Genomic DNA, 23,574 nt, shown 5'->3' with positions numbered 1-23,574 from the left:
TTGGACATAGTCCACATATGCACATGGTACTTTTACCATATATATTTAGCACAAATATGCCTACGACATATTTATTGGCATATATTTCACATTATAATAATTAGCATATTATAGTTTTTTGCACATGACACTTTTATGTAATAGATTTAGCACGAATGCACAAGACACTTTCATGTGCCATAATACATGCACCTTTTAAATAAAATATAAAAAAAAAAAAAATCAGTGTCACATAGAAAAATAAAAATAATTATATATATAAAAAAAGATATGTAATTATAATGTGAAATATACATGTATAATAAAATAATGATAATAAAAAATAGTAAATTAGAAGATTGTAAACTAATATGTATTAACTATGCATTTATAGTATATATTTTTGATAACATATAGTGATTTAATTAATGTATGTGTATTGTGTAGTTTCTGTAGTATATAACGTGTAATTGTTGTCACTTGCACTAAATAAGATAAATTATAATGAGATTATGCATCTTTATGGACACTAATCTCATGTTAACACAGGTGAATATATAATGTATATGGGACTGGTGGTCTATGGTAATGTGGTGATGTCACTTAGGCCCCTTCATATATATGATAGCCGACCACATAATAATAGATATAAAAAAAATCTCTCACATACAATATCTAGGAGGCAGAATTATTACCCCATAAACACGCCATATAAACAGATCAACAAGGTATTTAACATCTATATCCAGCCTTTATGACCCTTAACAACTCACCCTCTTATGTATCAGAGTGAACATACTGAGATTTCGGAGCGCGTCATGGGTTGCGGGTGGAAGGACTTGCGCCGTCCCGTCAGGCTAGGATCTTGGTGACGTCAGACGCATTCTGCCCTCACTGGGATCACGCAGACGGGAGGGCGGAAGTCCCATTGGAGCTTTCATCTTGCCACTACATGACGCGCTACATCGGAAGTCGAAGGTAGTGGAGTCACGTGATACCTACAGATGTAGCCATTGGCCATTAGTCGTATTTAAAGACCTCCCCATTCATTAGGAAATCAGCCCCTCCTGAAGAAGCAATTAAGCGAAACGTGCGTCGAGGAGCACGCCACACAGCACCTATCCACATCCACTTATCGCTCCATACAGGGTAAGAACTTTGAAAAAACTATTATTGACCCGTGAGATTGATATGATGGTGTGAATCACCGCATTACCATCTTCATACTATGTAGAATTGCACCATATGTTTGATATATGTTCTAGCTAGATAGCTGAGAGTGCATCCAGAGGCAGCTGCTATAATTATATGCTGACCTGCATGCTTCCACATAGCTCTCACACAGCTAATAGCAGTACATATTGATGCATATGAGGATAGGCTGTATGGCACTCTGTATGGTCTCTGCTTTTATGTTTGTTTTATGTGTTTTATGTACATGTGTTTTTTTGTCATTTAATAAAATTACCCATATTTTAAAAGGATATTGTTGAATACCGTTTCTCCTTTAAGTTGAATCAGAAACTGGTGGCGTAGATTCGAGTTTTTGGCGCATGGAGGGCCAGAGATGCTGCTAATTTTCTAATATACATCTATGTAATATTTTGCTCGCAGACCAATATTATAATCATACAGTAGCCTGTCCCTAGAGAAAAAAAAATGGTACAGCCTGTAAAATGCATCCATAGGAGAGCTGGATAGGACTAAACATGGTGTTAGTCATATGAGCCGTCATGTGACCCTCACAAGTATCATGTGACCAGCTTTCAGTTAACTTTCCAGGTATCTAACAGGTGAATAATAGTAAAGTATTGGGGAGCAGAACATGCACAGTATATACAGTATTACCACCTGCAGCAGTATCCCATCATGTCTGTCAGTGTCTGTGTATAAACAGATCTTTGTGTGTGTGTTTGTTTTTTTTAACACCCAACTTTATTAACAACATGACATCACCTAGTCACTGGCAGCCATGTAAACAGTGATGTAGTTTCTCCTATTTGCTTATCACATGAATGTCTCCTGTGTATGCATACTGTAGAGGGAAGGGTGAGATTTGAATATATATATGTATGTATTTCTAATATATACATATATATATTGGCCCTGTTTGGCCAGAATGGGCCCAGGTCTGTGGATATATATAGAGATGTGTGTATGCCCCGTGTATTGCACAAATCTGTATGTGTATGTATATATATATACATATATATATACAGTCAGGCAAAAAAGTATTTAGTCAGCCACCAATTGTGCCAATTTAAGTTCTCCCACTTAAAAAGATGAGAGAGGCCTGTCATTTTTATCATATGTATACCTCAACTATGAAAGACATAATGAGAAAAATAAAAATAATCCAGAAAATCACATTGTCTGATTTTTAAAGAATGTATTTGCAAATTATGGTGGAAAATAAGTATTTGGTCAATAACAAAAGTTCATCTCAATACTTTGTTATACAGTATACCCTTTGTTGGCAATGACAAAGGTCAAAAGTTTTCTGTAAGTCTTCACAAGGTTTTCACACACTGTTGCTGGTATTTTGGCCCATTCCTCCATGCAGATCTCCTCTAGAGCAGTGATGTTTTGGGGCTGTCGCTGGGCAACACAGACTTTCAACTCCCTCCAAAGGTTTTCTATGGGTTTAAGTTCTGGAGACTGGCTAGACCACTCCAGGACCTTGAAATGCTTCTTACGAAGCCACTCCTTCGCTGCCCGGGCGGTGTGTTTGGGCTCAATGTCATGCTGACAGACCCAGCCACGTTTCATCTTCAATGCCCTTGCTGATGGAAGGAGGTTTTCACTCAAAATCTCACGATACATGGCCCCATTCATTCTTTCCTTTACACGGATCAGTCGTCCTGGTCCCTTTGCAGAAAAACAGCCCCAAAGCATGATGTTTCCACCCCCATGCTGCACAGTAGGTATGGTGTTCTTTGGATGCAACTCAGCATTCTTTCTCCTCCAAACACAACGAGTTCAGTTTTTACCAAAAAGTTCTATTTTGGTTTCATCTGACCATATGACATTCTACCAATCCTCTTCTGGATCATCCAAATGCTCTCTAGCAAACTTCAGACGGGCCTGGGCATGTACTGGCTTAAGCAGGGGGGCACGTCTGACACCGCAGGATTTGAGTCCCTGGCGGCATAGTGTGTTACTGATGGTAACCTTTGTTACTTCGGTCCCTGCTCTCTGCAGGTCATTCACTAGGCCCCCCGTGTGGTTCTGGGATTTTTGCTCACCGTTCTTGTCATCATTTTGACTCCACGGGTGAGATCTTGCGTGGAGCCCCAGATCTAGGGAGATTATCAGTGGTCTCGTATGTCTTCCATTTTCTAATAATTGCTCCCACAGTTGATTTCTTCACACCAAGCTGCTTGCCTATTGCAGATTCAGTCTTCCCAGCCTGGTGCAGGTCTACAATTTTGTTTCTGGTGTCCTTCAACAGCTCTTTGGTCTTGGCCATTGTGGAGTTTGGAGTGTGACTGTTTGAGGTTGTGGACAGGTGTCTTTTATAATGATAAGTTCAAACAGGTGCCATTAAAGGATAACTCACATTTAGGCCCTAATTTCAATTTTCATATATGTAGTTGCTAATAACATGATATTCCAGAATCAGTTACTATTAGACTGACTTACCCCATATTTAATAAGATTCAGCCCTTAGCAACCAGTCTGCATAAAACTGCAATTTCACTATTCAGTTAAGATGGCCGCCACTGCCCTCACCCTGAGGCTAATCCCGCCTGCCCTCACTACCCACAATGCATTGAGCTCCTCACATGCACTAGCCAGTAACAATAGCCCCCCAAAAGTGTCAGTAACCAGAGCCCTCCCCCTAAAGGGTTAATCTCCTGCAGCACAAAGGGGTCCTCTTACCACATGTTGCTTTCATTTATACACTGAGCAGAGGGCAGATCTCCCTTCCCTGGTCTGCGCTGCTTCAACTCTGCATTCTCCAGCTCTGCTGAGTGAGGGAGCGTCTGCCAAGCGCAGGGACAGGGAGAAGTGCACACAGCCCAGGCACTGTTATCAGCTGCTGGGGAGGACCTGGCTTTAATCATTTACTTACAGTCCCTGGCTGTCTGTAATGTGACCTTGCACGCAGCCTGTATGCTGCGTGCTCAGTCCTTCAACAGATAGACGGACCATGCCTAGCAACCCTATTTTAAGCACAGGTAAAAGTAGGCAGTACAGGGAACAAAAGTGTGGAATTAAGGGGTAATTGAATACACAGTGAAAAGTTGAAATAGGGCCACCAAGGTGATATTAATCACCACAATCCAATACAAAAAAAATAAATAAATACGACAGTTATCCTTTAATACAGGTAGCCAGTAGAGGACAGATGAGCCTCTTAAAGAAGAAGTTACAGGTCTGTGAGAGCCAGAAATCTTGCTTCTTTGTAGGTGCCCAAATACTTATTTTACCGAGGAATTTACCAATTAATTCATTAGAAATGGGATTTCCTGTATTCTTTCCCCCCATTCGGTCTCTCATAGTTGAAGTGTACCTATGATGAAAATTAGGACCTCTCTCAGTGGGAGAACGTGCACAATTGGTGGCTGACTAAATATTTTTTTGCCCCACTGTATATATATTGGTGTGTATATGTACTTATATAATATGCCCCCTGTATACTAGTAATTGTAGGCCCAGTTGTGTTTTATGTATATATGTATATGGATATACCCCAATTATCTATATACATGTATATACTTATATCTAAATGTGGCCCAATAATACCCCCATCTCAGGCGCCCCCCTCTGGACTGCGCCTGCAGGAGGGAGAGGCCGACAACTGGACAATTATGTCCAGTTTCGGCCACTTCAAAGGACATCAATAAAGATCCTCTGCTCTTTGATAATATCTCTGGCAGCGCATCTCCGATGCAATTTGGACTTTAAAAAACCGTATCTATAATCCGATGATTTATAAGCTAATATTTAAGGCTACTTACAAACTAGAGTTTTTACTGGATCCGGCAGGGTTCAGCAAAACCGCTTCTGTTACTGATAATTAGGGATGAGCGATTCGCATAAAACTTCGTTTCAATACTGTACGGAGTGAGCGCCTGGCACCTATGAGCCGAAGTTATTACTTCACGAAGTCTCGCGATACTTTGCATAATAACTTAAAAAATTGATTTATACTGTAAAAAAAAACATTTCCCAAACTCGGGTTCGGTTCCAAGTGGTACCTTGGATTCGGTCATCCCTACTGATAATACAACCGCCTGCATCCGTTATGAACGGATCCGGTTGTATTATCTTTACCATACCCAAGACGGATCCATCATGAACTTCACTGAAAGTCAATGGAGGACGTATCCATTTTCTATTGTGGCAGATTGTGGCAGAGAAAACGGATCCGTCCCCATTGACTTGCATTGGGCGTCTTGCTCCGCATCCCAGGACAGAAAGCAAATGACAACATGTTGCGGATTGCTCTCCGGTATGAGAGCGCAACTAAACGGAACGGAATGCATTTTGGAGCATTCAGTTCTGTTGAGTTCAGTTGACAATGAATGGGTTCAAAACTGAAGCGTTTTTTTTACGGTATTGAGCCCCTATGACGGATCTCATTATCGGAAAACATAAACACTAGTGTGAAAGTAGCCTAATATTAGGGTACTTTCACACTAGCGTTATTTTTTTCCGGTATTGAAATCCGGTAAAGGGTCTCAATACCGGAAAAAAATGCTTCAGTTTCGTCCCAATGCATTCTGAATGGAAAGCAATCCGTTCAGTACGCATCAGGATGTCTTCTGTTCCGTCCCTTTTACGGTATTTGACCGGACAAAATACCGCAGCATGCCAGATGCGGCATTAATTTCCATCGAGATGTATTAATGCCGGATCCGGTAACAAGTGTTCCGGAAACTGCTGCGTCGCTGGATCCGGTTTTCCGGTCTCCGCATGCGCCGGGATATAGGAGGAGCTGATTTCAGTTTTGATCCTTGAAATTTTTTTAATATCGGATCTGTTATTCCGGATGAGACCGGAAAAAAAGGATATCAGTTTGCATAATGTTTGCCGGATCTGGCAGGCAGTTCCGGCAACGGAACTGCCTGCCGGATTCTAACAACGCTAGTGTGAAAGTAGCCTAAGTAAAGTATGCATGCAGAATTTTAAATACATGTATATTAGAAAATGTTATTTTTCCTATCCTATAAGCAAATAAATGAAAATTAAAAAATAAAAACTGGAATTCCCCTTTAACTAGCAATAATAAATTAGGTGCATCTCACTCCAACACACAGGAGATCAAGACTGGCTTAGGGTCCATTCACACGTCTGTATGTGTTTTGCGGATCCGCAAAACACGGACACCGGCAATGTGCGTTCCGCATTTTGCGGACCGCACATCACCGGCACTCTCATAGAAAATGCCTTTTCTTGTCCGTAATTGCGGACAAGAATAGGATATGTTCTATTTTTTTGCGGAACAGAAGTGCGGATCCGGAATTGCGAATCCGCAAATGCGGATGCGGACAGCACATTCCGGCCCCATTGAAAATTAATGGGTCCGCACCGGATGCAGATGTGTAAATGGACCCTTATGGGAACACCAGTCTTCATAAACCTCCCCCATGGTGTTCAGCGCCATATTTATCAAGCACCTGTTCAAGTTTTATCCGATAGAAGCCGGATAGAATGGCTGAGGCAGAGGAGACTTTTAAAAGTAAACATTTCTTCTACTTAAATGGGTTTTCCCATCTGACGGTTTTACCTGCTCTTCCAGACTCACTGCGTGATCTTATCTACAACTACGTGCTCTTTGATCAGTGGAGGATGGTGCTGCAGGCAGATCTATAAGGCCTCTTGCACACAAACGTTTTTTTTTCTGTTTACGTTCCGGGTTTTTTGCGTTCCGTATACGGACCGTATACGGAACCATTCATTTCAATGGATCTGCAAAAAAAAATGGAAGGTACTCCGTATGCCTTCCGTTTCTGTATTTCTGTTTTTCCATTCAAAGATAGAACATTCGCTATTTTTGTCCGCATAACGGACAAGGATAGTACTATTCTATCAGGGGCCAGCTGTTCCATTACGCAAAAAAACGGAACGCACACGAACGTTGTCCATATTTTTTGTGGATCGCAAAATACTGAAAAAGCCATACGGTAGTTTGCAAGAGGCCTAACTCTTTCGATGGAACAGTTTCAGGGCTTCAGCGCATGCCCGGAAGCCTTTCTATAGACATGTATGCAGCTGAGTAGAGGTGGCCAGGCAGAAAGCTCTGACGTGCGCGCTCCCAAGGTGCACAGCTACAAGAAACTACGCAATTGCGGCCACCACTGCTGTATCCCTGTGGTCGCCGTAACTATAGGCTACCAAGTGTAAACACAACAAAGATCAAAGTCCAAATAGCTATAAAAAGGATCGAAGACTGAAAATTTAATATATTTAGTAAGTTATCATTTATGCTATTTGGAATTTAATTACGTGCTGGGTGTGGAAGGGCTCACACTACCAAAGACTGGATAAAGGAGGGATCACTGCTCACTGGATCACCCTTAAGCTTCATTCAAATCCGTGAGCTGGTGGTCAGTGATGCATCCGTGAAGCTGTCCCTGTAGGATGCGTATGTCCGTTTTTTGCTGTCCGTGTTGCATCCATGTTTCACTGACACTAAACAGCTGAAAAATAATTTTCAAAGCCTCTCGGATGCAACACGGATGGCAACACAGATGGCACAGACTATAATGGACGTGATGGATCTGTGAACACGGACAAAATAGAGCAATGCATCCGTGCTGAAACACGGACCCACGGTCCGTGCTAAAACACTGATGTCTGAATGCACACATTAAAATGAATGGCGACGTGTGCTGTCCGCGGAGAACACATACAGCACTTGTACGTGAAACACTGACGTGTGAACGAGGCTTTAGTCCAGTAATAAAAGAGTGCAACAACAAAAAGTAGGGCAGGCACACCTCCTTCTAGTATGGAAGAGATAGATTCCATATAAAATATAAAAGCATTTATTAGGTCATATACATATCAAATACATAAGTATTAAAATGGAAAATATTTATAAAAACATGGTTAAAGAAATCCCCCCACCCAAAAACTGGGTTGTGTATATGGATGATCTGTAAGAAATGCAAAATGAGTGATCTGTAGGAAATGGGACAAACTTTTGCCAATCCAATATGTTGCCGATTAGATTATACCAGTGTTGGCGAACCTATGGCACGGGTGCCAGAGACGGCACTTGGAGCCCCCTCTGTGGGCACCCGCACCCTTCAAAAAGTCTTTGGTGTACTAATATAACTTTGATTTTTCCTGTCCTTCATCAGCGCAGTGCGTACTATGAATGGCACAGGCAGTGCATTAAATGTAGGCAGGCGATTATAGCTAAATGATACATGGAAGATATACTATATTGCTATTCAGGTTAAATTGCTGGCTTGGCACTTGGCGATAAATAAGTGGGCTTTGGGTTTCAGTTTGGGCACTCGGTCTCAAAAAGGTTCACCATCACTGGATTATACAATGAATCTACGTTGCAGTCTAAACAGGAAAACCTATAGAGAAAAAGGTATATAGGAATGGAGGTCCACCAAAAATTTGATATCTTTCTCCTTCATGAAGTGAGGTTCAATAGAGTCTTCCAAAAGGAGTAATACTTTTTATGAGTGTGTTAAAAGGTCAGACACACTTGCAGATTCATAGAGCAAGGTAGTCAGTAATGTTGCATAAAACCCAATTGTCAGGGATGCTGCATAGCCATAACTGTTAGATGGAAGTTTAACAATCTTCACAACAGCATATAACGTGGCCTGTGTGGTATGCACATAGATGGTACGAATCTCCGTATTAGCAGACTTAGTATCATTGGCCAGTAAGGCTGGGTTCACACCTGAGCGTATTCGATAAGCGCTTTTTACAGGCGTTTTTATCGGACGTTTTTGAGGCGTATTTTGGGGCGTTTGTGTATTTTGGAAACGCGCGTAGTACGCGCGTTTATGTGATTAATTCAATTAAAAACGGCCACAATACGTGCGACAATACGCCCCAAAGAAGATCCTGTACTTCTTGGGGCGTAGGGCGTTTTACAGCGTGTTCGTACGCGCTGTAAAATGCTCAGGTGAGAACCATGCCCATAGGGAAACATTAGTTTTTGCCTGTTGAGCGTTTTACAGCGCGTAGGAACGCGCTGTAAAACGCTCAGGTGTGAACCCAGCCTCAATCTCTGTATTGGCAGACTTGGTATAACTTGCAGATTTAGCGTAACTTGCAAATCAGTTATTAGGAATACAGTGCCTTGCTGAGGCTCTTACCGCCGACCATAGGTTTTCTTGCGGTTTGGAGTCTGCACCTAGAAGTATGGAGGAGCTTCTTCCTCGCTGTATGCCGTGTGAGTAGTCATGTGTGTCAATCACATGGAGCGGTCATGTGATCGCAAGAGGCGACCATGTGGAACAGGTCCTGGAAGTCTTTGCAGGTCCTGGAAGGTTTTACTCCGTGCACGGAGACTTGTTTGTACCTGCTGCGCCTCACTCGATTTCAATAGATCCGGATCAAGAAAGATAGTTTAGTGGTCTTTGACACAGAACTCCTGTGTCAGTGGTGGGATATACTAAGGTAAGAGTGAGACTGGGTTTACATGTCGCTATGTCGTGAACTGAGTGTACCTTGTGAGATATAATAATACGTAACCTTTATTGATGCACCCAAAACAAACTTAATCTCTCCCAGAGGTATTAATGGGATTACGGGTCAGAGTCATTGACCTCTCCACTATTGCTTGTGTAGTGTACGGGGGCCGTAATGCCCGTCACTACAGAAGGGTCACTTGTGTGCTGTCGTTTCCCCTTAATTATGGGGAGGTTGGTATAAGTCGTCTTCCTAAAATGTAATGTAATGCTATGTACTTCCCTGTTACTGTGAGACTTGCATGTACAGGCCTGTTAGGGGTGTCATTCCAGCTCTTAGTCATTAGAGGGAGCTAGGGAGCCCTAGACTATATAAGGCCCAGTCAGGGAAAGGAAAGGGGGTTGGAGTTGAAGTTTAGTTGGAGTTGAAGTTGTGTTGGAGTGGGAGATTAGACAATGTCAGAGTCAAGTCCAGGCCTGAAGCCTGCAGACCAGGAGAGGGTATTACAGCCCCTGTAACCGGGTTCCAGATTCAAGGAGAAGGTTCCCCTCCTGAGTATATATATGCAGAATCCGGAACCCCACCGTTAACCAGCTTGAGGAAACTGAGAGAGACAGAGGCAAGTCCAGAAAAGCAAGAGGTACTAAAGACAACAGAGGAGGTACTTGATAATTATAAAACCAAGGATATACGCCAGAGCTAGGGCATCGGGCCTTGGAGAAGTTTTTCTATGTTCCAGGATCAGTCAGGAATAGAGTGCAAGCCGCCTGTACTGCAAGTCCTGTGTTTAACACTCTGAAGTCACCTTGCTATATATTGCCTGCATCAAATGTATTGAAATCAACTGTCTTCAAAGGAACTGCGCTTCCATCTATGTCCATGTATGATGACTACTAAAGTTTGAGTTCTGTTTTAACATCACGTGGTTCCTCAGTTATTCCTGCTATCAACAAACGGCGTGCCACCGTTTAATTGGCACTGGCGTCACGAACATTACTTACCATTACCTGTCCTTGCAGAGAGTCAGCTGTCTCAGGTTAGTGGTCACAATTGCACTACAACACCCAGGAACACTATTAACCCTAACTTGAGTACGCTGCACGTCTCTTTTGGCGTCACGAACAGGATACGCACGCTTTCTAGTGCAAGAAGCGTGAACTTTGTGCCTTATACAGTTGCCCTGTGACCAAAGTGACAAATTGCCTGCTTATTTAAAGTGGACTTTGTGGACTGAAAATCATACCAAAAGTGTCCCTAAAACCTCCAGGGAGCACTGTGCAGTGTTGCGCTATCAAGAGGAAGGAAATCGCCACATCGGAGTGTGGTTTTATGGACTTTTTACCATCCTGCTTGCTGTCAGTGAATAGACAGCGTTTCTTGCTAAAAGATGGCCGCTGAGCTTGCTGAATTTACTGCTGCGTCATCTTCATCCCGAAAAAGCGGGAATAGTTGGCGCCTTTTCACTGAAAAAGCGGGAAAAGGTTCAAGGTCAGGCGCCACCGACTGTCTGGACATTTGCATGTCTGCCAGCATGGACTCCGCCTTCCACATACTGGAATACCTGGGGGGCGGCCTCCCAGTGCAATGGGAGGATCTGGCTGAACTTATTGGCGCCACCCTGTCGCTCTGGGGAGAAGGATCGAGCATGTTGGAGAGTGAAGACTGCTCTGCTGAGATGTCCGCGCCTGATTTATTGGATATGACTGATGTTGGTGTAGAGCCAGAGGAGGCTCCACCGCCCTACTCTCCGGGACCGGAGAGACCCGCCTGCTCGCCACTGGGGAAAGAACCGGAGCACTGCTACGGCTCCTGGAGAGACTTCTTTCAGCCCTCATTCAAGTGGTCAACACTTATGGCAGAGATCCGGGAGGCCGCTATAAAGAGGAATACTAAAACCAAGATATATTATGAAGAACTGACCAAGTCCATTTATGACCGTCATCCTAATACCCAACCCCGCCTGGAAAGGAGAAAGGGGTTGGTGCTGTCTTTTGACAAAACCCGTGGCTACGGGTTCATACAGGACTATGTTACTGGCAGAGACTTATACGTCAACCGGAGATCTGTCAAGAGAGATTACCTCCCTGCTCATCTGCATAATCTCCGCGAGGGAGAGGAGGTAGAGTTCACCCCTGCCGAGAGCCTGCGAGGCCCATATGCAACTGCCGTGTCCCGTCCCAAGAGAGAACCGGAGGACTGGGAGGCAGAAGAGGACTATTCTGGCTGCGAGCGAGAACCTGAACGCTCTCCAGAACCAGCCCATCACGCGTTCCAGGAGCGGGGCTCTTTCATTGGTCCTAATGTATTCTGGCAGCCAACCGTGTTGGAGAAATGGGTGAGTCCCTATCCGTCCCCTGAGCTGCCTCGCCGGGAGAAAACAATCCAGGACTTAGAGAATCTCAAAGGACTCCGCTTTACCCTGGAGAATATCCGGAAGGGTAGGAGACCCGATGCGCCACCGGAGCCTGCAGCGGCCGCGTCCGATGCATCCTACACTGTACCTGCGCCGGCGGCGCCAGCAGAAGACAGCGATTCTGACACTGAAAGTATAGGCGACCAGATCGTCCGGCTGGAGGAAAAATTGCGGGAGCTGCGCAAGATTGCCACCGCCAGGATCCAGACGCCGCCTAAGAGGGACGAGGTAAGGGTGCCTGTCACCACCCGTAAACCACCTTCTGCTAACATTGCTCCGTCAAGGTCCCACAGAAGTCCCGCTAATCCTGGGACTTGCTGCACAGAGCCCACCGGACCGCTTGCGGCGGCAGTATCAGGTCCACCACAGCCTACAATCATTATGCCTGGACCGGTACGGTCCACAAGAGTCTTTACCCCTAGGCCTATGGGGCCAATACCTATTAGGGGTCCCTTCACTTTGCAGCTGCCCCCTGACACTGTAATGTGGGCACATCCACCTGTGGAGAACTACTGCAGCCCTTATTTGCCAACAGAGCTGGGTAACTATGATACACCCTTGTGAATTAGCCTGCTAGGCCTTTGATTTATTTGCCGAGGGATGATTTTTGAAAATTTAACCCTTTCAGGACAGGAGTCCTATGTTTCTGGTCCTTTGTTGCTGCTGCCAGTTCATCCACGGCTCGGTGGTAGGTGTCACCCACTGAAATAATAAAGTCAGCAAAGCCAAGTTTGTTTCCAGGACCTCCTGCCTGCTCCTACTATCTACACCAAGTTGTGCCTGTTCCGTTGTTGCACCTTTTACCCTTAACCCCCTTTTCAGGTTGATCAGGGGTATTACAGCACTTGTTTTATATTATGCCATTTGATTGTGCAAGTTGATACTAAGGAACCGTGCCCAGTGATAGACTCAAAAGTACCTGAGCCTCTGAGATTGTTACTCTTTTAAAGGAAATGTGCCCAGAGATGGACTCCACCGCACGAGAGCCTCTGTGATTTATAAGAAAGAGACCTGGGTACGGACTCATATTTGTTCTTTGAGCCTCCAAGAACTTTTATACTGTTTTATCTTTTCTTGCTGTTCTAATAAAGACAGTTTGCACATATGGACTATCCTGGTAAGAATGTTACGCTGTGCCAGGTCAGCGCCCCAGTTCCATTCATTATCCTGAGAGAAGAGAACGACGCCCCTTGTCACCACACTTCACCTTTGCCAATTGGACCTAATATGAACGTATATGCAGATGAATTACGTATATGTATGCCTGCATGTGTCTTTTTCTATTTCAGGTGAAAATTCCAGTTGGGTGGGCCCTGATGGAGTACGAGGTCGTACTCAGCTTAAAGCAGCGGGGTATGTAGTGTACGGGGGCCGTAATGCCCGTCACTACAGAAGGGTCACTTGTGTGCTGTCGTTTCCCCTTAATTATGGGGAGGTTGGTATAAGTCGTCTTCCTAAAATGTAATGTAGTGCTATGTACTTCCCTGTTACTGTGAGACTTGCATGTACAGGCCTGTTAGGGGTGTCATTCCAGCTCTTAGTCATTAGAGGGAGCTAGGGAGCCCTAGACTATATAAGGCCCAGTCAGGGAAAGGAAAGGGGGTTGGAGTTGAAGTTTAGTTGGAGTTGAAGTTGTGTTGGAGTGGGAGATTAGACAATGTCAGAGTCAAGTCCAGGCCTGAAGCCTGCAGACCAGGAGAGGGTATTACAGCCCCTGTAACCGGGTTCCAGATTCAAGGAGAAGGTTCCCCTCCTGAGTATATATATGCAGAATCCGGAACCCCACCGTTAACCAGCTTGAGGAAACTGAGAGAGACAGAGGCAAGTCCAGAAAAGCAAGAGGTACTAAAGACAACAGAGGAGGTACTTGATAATTATAAAACCAAGGATATACGCCAGAGCTAGGGCATCGGGCCTTGGAGAAGTTTTTCTATGTTCCAGGATCAGTCAGGAATAGAGTGCAAGCCGCCTGTACTGCAAGTCCTGTGTTTAACACTCTGAAGTCACCTTGCTATATATTGCCTGCATCAAATGTATTGAAATCAACTGTCTTCAAAGGAACTGCGCTTCCATCTATGTCTATGTATGATGACTACTAAAGTTTGAGTTCTGTTTTAACATCACGTGGTTCCTCAGTTATTCCTGCTATCAACAAACGGCGTGCCACCGTTTAATTGGCACTGGCGTCACGAACATTACTTACCATTACCTGTCCTTGCAGAGAGTCAGCTGTCTCAGGTTAGTGGTCACAATTGCACTACAACACCCAGGAACACTATTAACCCTAACTTGAGTACGCTGCACTTGGCTCTATCACTGAAGGAATGGCTTGAATGAAATATATTCATTCAGGCCGTTTGGCGTAACCGTTTTTAATTTGAAAATCCACTTGGATTCTGCCTTCAAGATTTTGTTATCCCAATCCCCCCCCCCCCCTTCTCTTCTTGGTTGGGGGATATGTTGGATGCCTACAAATTTGAGGCATGATGCATCCCCTCTATGTATTTGGTTTATGTGCCTCGCCACTGAGGTGTCCTTTTCCTTGGCAGTGTCGTTGCAATGGACTCATGCGGCGTCTAAACTCCCTCTTAGTCTTACCCACATAATCTAGAGGGTAGGTGCACTGTGCCAAGTAAAGTACTCCCACTGTCACACAGTTTATAAAATCCCGGATGTCGTACTCGACTCCCGTGTGTGAACTCCTAAATTTTTTTGTGGGATTGACTTGGCTACAGCCAGTTCCTATCTCCCCACTCAAGACCAGAGTTAGGGTCAGAGATAAGTAGGCTTAGCTTAATGAGCATCATCTGCAGATCTCGCCTAGAAGCAACCCCCACCACAAACCGCCAAGCCTTCACTAGGGCAAAAGACCATATAAATACCCTTCTTCTGGCAAAGAGCCATACGCACCAAAGTGCGTGTGCAAGAATTTTAGTAACAATGTCTCACTTATTTTAAAGAGATTAATAAAGGTTACGTATTATTATATCTCACAAGGTACACTCAGTTCACGACATAACAATTATTGAGACTACTGAGCTATTAGATGGGAGCACATTGTGCTTTGGGCCCGCCCTTGGTGCACTTAGCTAATTTGCATATAGATTTAAAGTATTTTTTGCTGGTGACGGACCCCCTTTAGCTTTTTCAGCTATTTGGTTTTTTTTTTATTACAGAAACTAAGTTTTTTTGAACCCTACAAAAGACAAAATAAATAATACACCCATAAAAAACACGCACCCCCCTCCATCCTAAGGTCTTTGCAACCTCCAGCCCCCATTTACAATATCTACTCATGTACACCACATTATATATATATCCACTGAAAATTACAAATCAACATTATCGAAATAAATTAGCAGTGGTTCATTATGTCAGGAGGATTCTAGATCTCATTAACACAGGAGATGTTTACCCTGCCGAATCTATCGAACTAACCTATTGCTTCTCAAATCTAGAGAGTGCATCTCTTCAGGTACACTCCTCGTTCAGCACCCCTGTCACCTCATCAATCTGGGGGCTGGGGGAATTTGCTCTGGTAGACAGGCTTGTGGACGCAGTATAGAGGCAACGACAACGTCTTTAACTTAAACAGTTCAGTGTTTTATTCACACATAAGTAAAGTGATAACAAAAAGTCAGTTTCAAGGAAAAAACTGTCACCTTGAGTCTGCTGTTTGTTCACACTAGGCAGCTACACATAAGTCCTTGGGTGAAACAGAAGTCCACGTGCTTTCATCCAAAACAAGATAGCAGGCTTTAATCCCGGCCCAAACTTTCAGGCTCCAACACAGAGACTGGCAAAGCTCCACTGTCAGATGGAGGATAATCCACACCACCTGAGACTGCTGGCTGGGTTTTATATCCCTAACCAAAACTCAGCCTGGAACGTGGGGAACAGCCACCCACCCTGCACTTTGGCTGCTCCCAGTAAGAGCCGGCCCGGATCGGCTTTACAGCCACACTAAATAACCAATAGTGTCAGTCAGCACTAGCTGCCGCTGACACTTAAAATTACCGGCTTTTACCTCACTGCGGCCAGGAACCTCGGTGACACATATCTACCGTCAATGAAGGCCCCTTGCACTTTCCCACAGGGCGTATAGGATGTAGCCAGTGTTTAGCCAGGACTTTCTGTGCTTGATACAGAACCTTAGCAACAGCTAATTTCACCACTGTCTATTAGGAAATCATCTATATAACCCAACAGCCCACGCAGGGGTGTATTAGGAATCCTAAGATCAAACACCATGAGAGGGAATTGATTATAGACCAGCATAAAATGCTAATCTATGATATTCCCTGCACTGCCAGAGGATGTGCTTCATTTATGACGAGGCGCACAACTCGTCACAAATTAGGTGCATCCTCTGACAGTCCGGGCGCCTAAACTGAAATGTACAGCAGCTCTGAGCTGCCATAGATTTGTCTTCCTTTACACCAGAAGACTGGCCCCACCCCTCCCTCACCATACCCTCTTTTTGGAAAAATGGTGAGGGCCGTGTAGAAATGCCACCTCTGCCTAGATTTAGGCACATTGAGGTTAAAAAAGTTGTAAACGTGAGGTTTGCTGTGCGTGAAATCATATACTTTTTCCCAGAAATCTGTAAGTGTCGAGCATGCGTATGACATATGCTCAATATCTGCACTCACCATCTGTTCTAATACCCATTTTACATAAAAGTAATGGCATTCCATAAACCCTACATAGTACGCTAAGAGACCTACAATATGGCCGCCCATGTGTCACCAGAAATTGGCCCCACATCTGCCTCCCATTTCTCCTTTATACCACACAGAGGCTTCTTCAAACACCCCTCCAATAATTTCCGATAAGCTAACCTTCAGACCTAATTTGCATATTGAATAAAAGTGTTTTTTGAAAAAAATAAGCGACGGCCAGCTAAACAGTAAGTAGCATTCACATATGGGGACTATAATGCTGATAATGCTGTTAGTGTTCTATAATGGTCAGTATAGGAGAAAGACTCCCTTTAAATTCTTACTGTACCTGGAATGTCTTAGGCTGGGTTCACACCACGTTTTATGCCTCCGTTTGACATTTATGTTAGAAAAAAAAGGATACAAAAACACAGCACACCTCGTTCTTGTATCCTGCAGAGTACGATAAAAAAATGTATATGTTTTGGAACTCTGTGGTGAACAGATGGCACTGTATGGCATCAGTCGGAGGCCGCCTTTTAACATATACCTTTTTTGTATACGTTAAACGGATGGGAAAAAACGTGATATGGACCCAGCCTTACATGTCTCATTGTCATACAGCTGATATACACATTTAACAACCACTGAAATCCAACGATGAAAGCCCACCAGTCCACTAAACTCCCATAAGCAGACATTATCCCAGACAGGCATAGACTTCCTACACCCAGTGATACCCAAAACCTCTCTACACCTCGGGGAAACATTTCTCATTCTATCCTCCTAGGGAGTCCAATAAGTCCAAGTATGTTTCAGCAATTTGTGCTCCAGAAGATCTTCCTAAGCATCAGACCACACAGGCTAGCCTTCGCTCCCCGCACACACTAGTGAGATTTTGGAGCCATCATCCTGTCTCCGGTGCACTGGTTGCCCTAAGGGCTCTTTCACACCTGCGTTATTGTCTTCCGGCATAGAGTTCCGTCGTCGGGGCTCTATGCCGGAAGAATCCTGATCAGGATTATCCTAATGCATTCTGAATGGAGAGTAATCCGTTCAGGATGCATCAGGATGTCTTCAGTTCCGGTACGGAACGTTTGTTGGCCGGAGAAAATACCGCAGCATGCTGCGCTTTTTGCTCCGGCCAAAAATCCGGAACACTTGCCGCAAGGCCGGATCCGGAATTAATGCCCATTGGAAGGCATTGATCCGGATCCGGCCTTAAGCTAAACGTCGTTTCGGCGCATTGCCGGAGCCGACATTTAGCTTTTTCAGAGTGGTTACCATGGCTGCCGGGACGCTAAAGTCCTGACAGCCATGGTAAGTGTAGCGGGGAGCGGGGGAGCAGTGTACTTACCGTCCGTGCGGCTCCCCGGGCGCTCCAGAGTGACGTCAGGGCGCCCCAAGCGCATGGATCACGTGATCGCATGGATCACGTCATCCATGCGCATGGGGCGCTCTGACGTCATTCTGGAGCGCCCGGGGAGCCGCACGGACTGTAAGTATACCGCTCCCCCGCTCCCCGCTCCTACTATGGCAACCAGGACTTTAATAGCGTCCTGGGTGCCATAGTAACACTGAAAGCATTTGGAAGACGGTTCCGTCTTCAAATGCTTTCAGTACACTTGCGTTTTTCCGGATCCGGAGTGTAATTCCGGCAAGTGGAGTACACGCCGGATCCGGACAACGCAAGTGTGAAAGAGGCCTTAATTGGGCCATTTTTGGTAAGTACTGACCACTGTATCTCTGTATACCTGGAACACACCATAAGACCTGCAGTTTTGGAGATGCACAGACCCGGTCCATTTTCTATAACACCCAACCCCATCTACACTAAAGTTGCAATGAGAGTAGGGGTTCCTCAGGAAAGGAAACATTCTTCAAGAGTTCTATTATGAACTTGTTTTTTGCAGGGGTTCGAATTTTTTTCAATGATTGAAGTCAAAAGGACAAAAATTGCAACCAAACCTCACACATAGATCACACTATGGTAACAACTGTTTCTACAATGACTGCTAAATCTTTAATTCCACACAGTAGAAATGCTCACCTGGTCAGTGATATAAAAAAAAAAAGGACAAAAGATAACTGAAACACTCAGACTGCAAATATGGTTACTGTAAATCCTTCTAGGAGTACAACTTGGAGCTTGTACGGAGCTGCAGTACACTGTCACTACGAGGCTTAAAGTGATTGTGCCAGGACTAGAGATGAATCAATTCTAAACAAATTAAGCTCAAGTAAAATTTTTGAATATACGAATTTTGGGGAATTTGATTTAGACACATTTTGAGTAGAGAGAGGGGAAAAAATGTATAATAACATTTTTAAAAGTGAGCAACTAGAGAAAAAAAACTATGACTCCTCGGAGACCTCAGAGCATCATACACCAATTTTCAGGCCAATTGGAGCACTTTTGATTCGGGTAGACTTGGAGCGATTGGCTCATCTCTGGCCAATACGTCAGCTTATCCCCGGTAACTTTCATGCAAAACTTTTAACGCTAGCTCGAAATATACAAAAGCAAATATGTCAGACTTTGCTATACTTTGAGTTGTATGTACTCACAGGCAGCAGCTGCTTGAAGTCCTCGGGCTGTGAAGGTGTGACTGCCCTTTGCTTGCTTCAACCTCTTTTCCATGATGTGTACACGCCTCTTACACAGGAGTGTGTTTTCACCAACACAGATATAATTCATTTTGTTTTAGAGCGCCACTGAGAAAGGGGAATTCATTTCTATAGAGACCGCAGTCAACATAGACTCATACACTAACCTCACAGGAATAGTGTCAGGTGTTACAGAATCACAGTGACAACAATGAGATCAATGGCAGTGACCACGCACATTTTTTCAAAATTACATTCCAAGAGCTATAACTTTTTTGTTTTTCATTAATATACCTTTATGAGGCCTTATTTTTTGCAGGACAAGTTATAGTTTTTAATGCACCATTTTAGGTACATATAATCATTGATTATCAGCTATCTGTCTTAAACCCCCTTTGTTTACGTCAGTAAAAAGGCGTATTGGTAGTGACGAAGGGGTTAAAGGCCACACATGCAGCCGGGAGCAGAAACTAGAAATGCAGGTTTCTCATTTCACCATACAGACAACTTGTTATGGTATGTGGCTGATATTGGGAGGGTGGATGTAATGCAGCTCAGCTCATTCACTGACAGTTAACACTAGGACAAAGGATGCCTGTTACCTACAAGACGGTTGGGGACCTCTGCCACAGAAGCAGCCCTGTGGGTCCATGTAAGGCTTGTCACTATAAGGCCTCATGCACACGACCGTGACGTGTTTTGCGGACCCCAAATTGTGGTTTCGCAAAACACGGATGCCACCCGTGTGCAATTTGCACAACCGAACGGGTCATCCAAAATAGATATGTATATTCTTGTCCGCAAAACGGACAAGAATAGGACATGCTCTTTTTTTTTTTTTGGAGCCACGGAACGGAGAAACGGATGCGGACAGCACACGGATAGATGTCTACATCTTTTGTAGCCCAATTGAAGTGAATGGGTCCGCTTCCGAACAACGTGCATGAGGCATAAAATCGGCAGCAGTGATTGTGGCACCTCAAATATGAAATGGCTGAGATCAGAGGTTTCTCTGGCCATCAACAGTGATAGCTGTCAAAAAATGCTGTGTCTGAGTGATCATAGTACCTTGTATTAAAGGGACACTTTCATTAGAAAAGGATTTTTTTTTAAACTCAATATTCATAGAAAACTATATTTTAGAGATTCTTTGGCTGTTTTTTTTTATTTTACAAATACTATCATATTGTCCTTTTTGTAGCAGGCAGAACAGAGAGCTAGCACTCCAATGAAGATAAGGATCCCACTGTTATTTTATTGCTACTGTGATGGGAAGATCTGTTAGTATAATAGTACATCAGTGGAATTTGGATAACAGTATGGCAGTTGCATTGTTCTTTTGAAAGACCTAGATAAAGATGCCCACAGAAGTGCGTTGCACTTATAAGCGTAATGTGTGACTGTCACGGCCTCTGTGTTGTTCGCAGTGACATGTTAGACATGCATGCTGGTTGCCGGTGTACTCTGCCCCTTATTTCCTGGTACCTTCCTTGTCTGGTGTGTGTGGGGTTAAGGTGTGGATCTAGGTGTGGTCTCATGGATCTACTTATTCTGGTGCTGAGAGCTTGAGGTCAGTTGTCATCGAGCCTCTGTTAGTGCTGGAACTATGCTCCTGTCCTAGGTGTTCCATCTGCCCAGTCCTTGAGGGTCACCTAGTGAGACATCAATGTCATCTCAATGTCTTTCCAATGGAGTGTTGTTATGTCTAGTCTTGTGTTCAATGTCTGGTCCGTTTGGTGTTTGTAGTCCAGCATGGTTGCTAGACATTTTCCCTGTCTGTTTGCGCCTTCGGAAAAGGGCTCTAGGGTTTCCCAGAGGGGGAACAACAAGTCAGTGAGCAGCTCTGCCTGGGGCCACCATGCATCCTATCCGCATGCGGGTCCAGGTAGTTTTTGGTGCTGGTGTTTCATCCTGTGGCTCCGGCAGGTAAGTGCTTGTTGTTCCGGTGTGTTGTTGTATCACTGGGTTCTCACCTGCCGATTCAGTTGCTGTTCACTGTCTTCCCTTTTCCTTGCTACTAGGCCTCTGGAGACACCTGTTCATTCGTGTTGTGGAGGAACAGGTCTCTAGTTCCTGACCTTTATTACAGGGATCATCAGGATGACTCAGGGTCTGAGGTTCCTGTGTATGAGCCACCCACCATCTGGGTCCGCTCATACGGTTAGGAGTCAGGGCCAGGATTAGGGTGGCCTTAGGAGGTGATCTGCTCCCTTATCCCAGCTTCCAGGCCTAGTAGCTGCACCGTTTACCCACGGTGTTTGGTGTAGAGTTTCCCCCCTCTCCCTACCGTGACAGTGACGCTCTAATTGAGTCACTCAGCTCCTTTGCTTGGCCAAACAAAGCGTGTATGTGGAAGTCAACAGACATTGAAGGTGTATGAGCACCCAAATGGGAATGTGTCATCAGAAAATGACATATTGTTCAAATCACAAAATCCTGCAGTTTTCACACTGGCCATTAAGCCTAATAATAGGCACCACTTTTCGGTCTGTACAGATTACTTTACTGCAGTTACCTGCTTTTCTGTCATTCTAATCCTGCCTGTATTGATATCACCTATGTGTACAGGATCCACCATTCACAATAGGTGATTGTCAGAGCTTATCTATTCTTTCCTTGTACAATGACCTCTGCACAGGTCACAGAGGATGCCTAGAAGACTCCCCCATAGAAGTGAATGAGGTCCCCTTCTGACCATTGTGTCTATGGCTTATGTGGCTGCCGTAAAACTATTTTTCTTAAAGGGGTTGGCCCAACTTGTACATTTGGAGCATATTGTTAGGACTCAAACCTATCTTTAGAACAGAGCCCACAAAGTCAAGGAGGGTGCACCATGCATGTGTAGCCACCCTCTATTCATTTCTATGGGAGTGCCAAAAATAGCACTCCAATAGAAATGAATGGAGAGTGGATGCACATGCGTGGTGCACCCTCCTTGACTGTGCAGGTTTAATTCTAAAAATAGGAGTCAATCCAAGAGGTGGGTCCTGCACCTATTAGACATTCGGGGCATTCTAGTGATATGTCCCCAATGTACAAGATGGGCCAACCCCAGTGCTTTCTAAATGCTGTTAAGAACAGCTCCGGCAAGATGGCCACCCCCATAATCATGTTCAGAAAATAAAATAAATAAATCTGCAATCAGAAAATAAAAACAGATTAGAAAAAAAGGATACATGTTGCTATCTGGTTTTAACTGGCAGATAAGATTTTTGGTGACACATTTCCTTTAACACCTTCCTGACATATGACGGACTATTACTTCATGGAAGTCAGTGACTTCCCGCATTTTGACGTAATAGTATGTCATGGTGATCGGCCGGGCACCGGAGCGGTGCATGCCCAATCACTACAAGGGTCCGGCAGTCCCTGATAGCCAGGCCCCTGCTCTATCTGCTGGCATCGCTATAAAATCTGATGCCGGTGGATTAACCCCTTCTATGCCGTGGTCAGCGCTAACCGCGACATAGAAGGGGTTTGCTGCGGGTGAGGGAGCCCATCGGGTCCCCGCGCTGCTGTGGTGGGAACCCGATGGTTGACAAGGCAGCCCGATGCTGTGCAGAGGCTGCCCAATGCTTTGCATGGCATCGGGACCTGCCTTCTATGGGGGCCGAGGAGATCCAGCCCCAGGCCCGGTCTCCTAGGCAACCTGTTAGTGTATTACTCAGATGTATTGTAATGAATTGCAGAGGGGATCAGAAACCCAAAAGTTGAAGTCCCAGAGTGGGACAGAAATAGTTTTTTTTTTAAAAGTAGAAAGGGTGTTTTTAATTTAAAAAAATTAAGTTTCAAGTAAAAATTTTATAATAAAAAATAGAAAACTAAATAAAAAAAACACATATTAGGTATCGCCGTGTCCGTAATGACCAGCTCTATAAATATATCACATGATCCACCCCGTCCGATAAACACCATAAAAAATAAATACTGTGTAAAAAAAAAATCAATTTTTGTCACCTTACATCACAAACAGTGCAACACCAAGCAATCAAAAAAGCGTATGTCCCACAAAATAGTACCAATAAAACCATCACCTCATCCCGCAAAAAATGAGACCCTATATAAGAAAATAAAAAATTTAAAAATATAGCTCTCAGAACATGGAGACACTAAAACGTAATTTTTTGTTTTAAATATGCTATTATTGTGTTAAGGTAAAATAAAAATAAAAAAGTATACATATTAGGTATTGCCGCATCCATAACAACCTGCTTTATAAAAATATCACATGAACTAATCCCTCAGGTGAACACCTTAAAGCCATTTTTTTGTCACCTTACATCACAAAAATTGCAACAC

The 23,574-nt window shown here is 44.2% G+C and overlaps 1 protein-coding gene across 1 annotated transcript in view; it reads right to left on the bottom strand.

The window, feature by feature from the left end:
- LOC120993931 (stomatin-like) overlaps nt 1–19,255 on the bottom strand; it is a 69,297-nt gene extending 50,042 nt beyond the window's left edge. The window contains exon 1 of the mRNA XM_040422392.1: nt 19,237–19,255. The gene's annotated coding sequence lies outside the window, so the exon portion shown is untranslated. The remainder of the gene's footprint in view (nt 1–19,236) is intronic.
- Nucleotides 19,256–23,574: the final 4,319 nt, after the last annotated feature.

Source organism: Bufo bufo, chromosome 3 (assembly GCF_905171765.1).
Source record: "Bufo bufo chromosome 3, aBufBuf1.1, whole genome shotgun sequence".
In the NCBI taxonomy this organism is placed as follows: Eukaryota; Metazoa; Chordata; class Amphibia; order Anura; family Bufonidae; genus Bufo; species Bufo bufo.
Note: the sequence above shows the minus strand (reverse complement) of the source record. Positions and strands in the feature narration are given on the sequence as shown.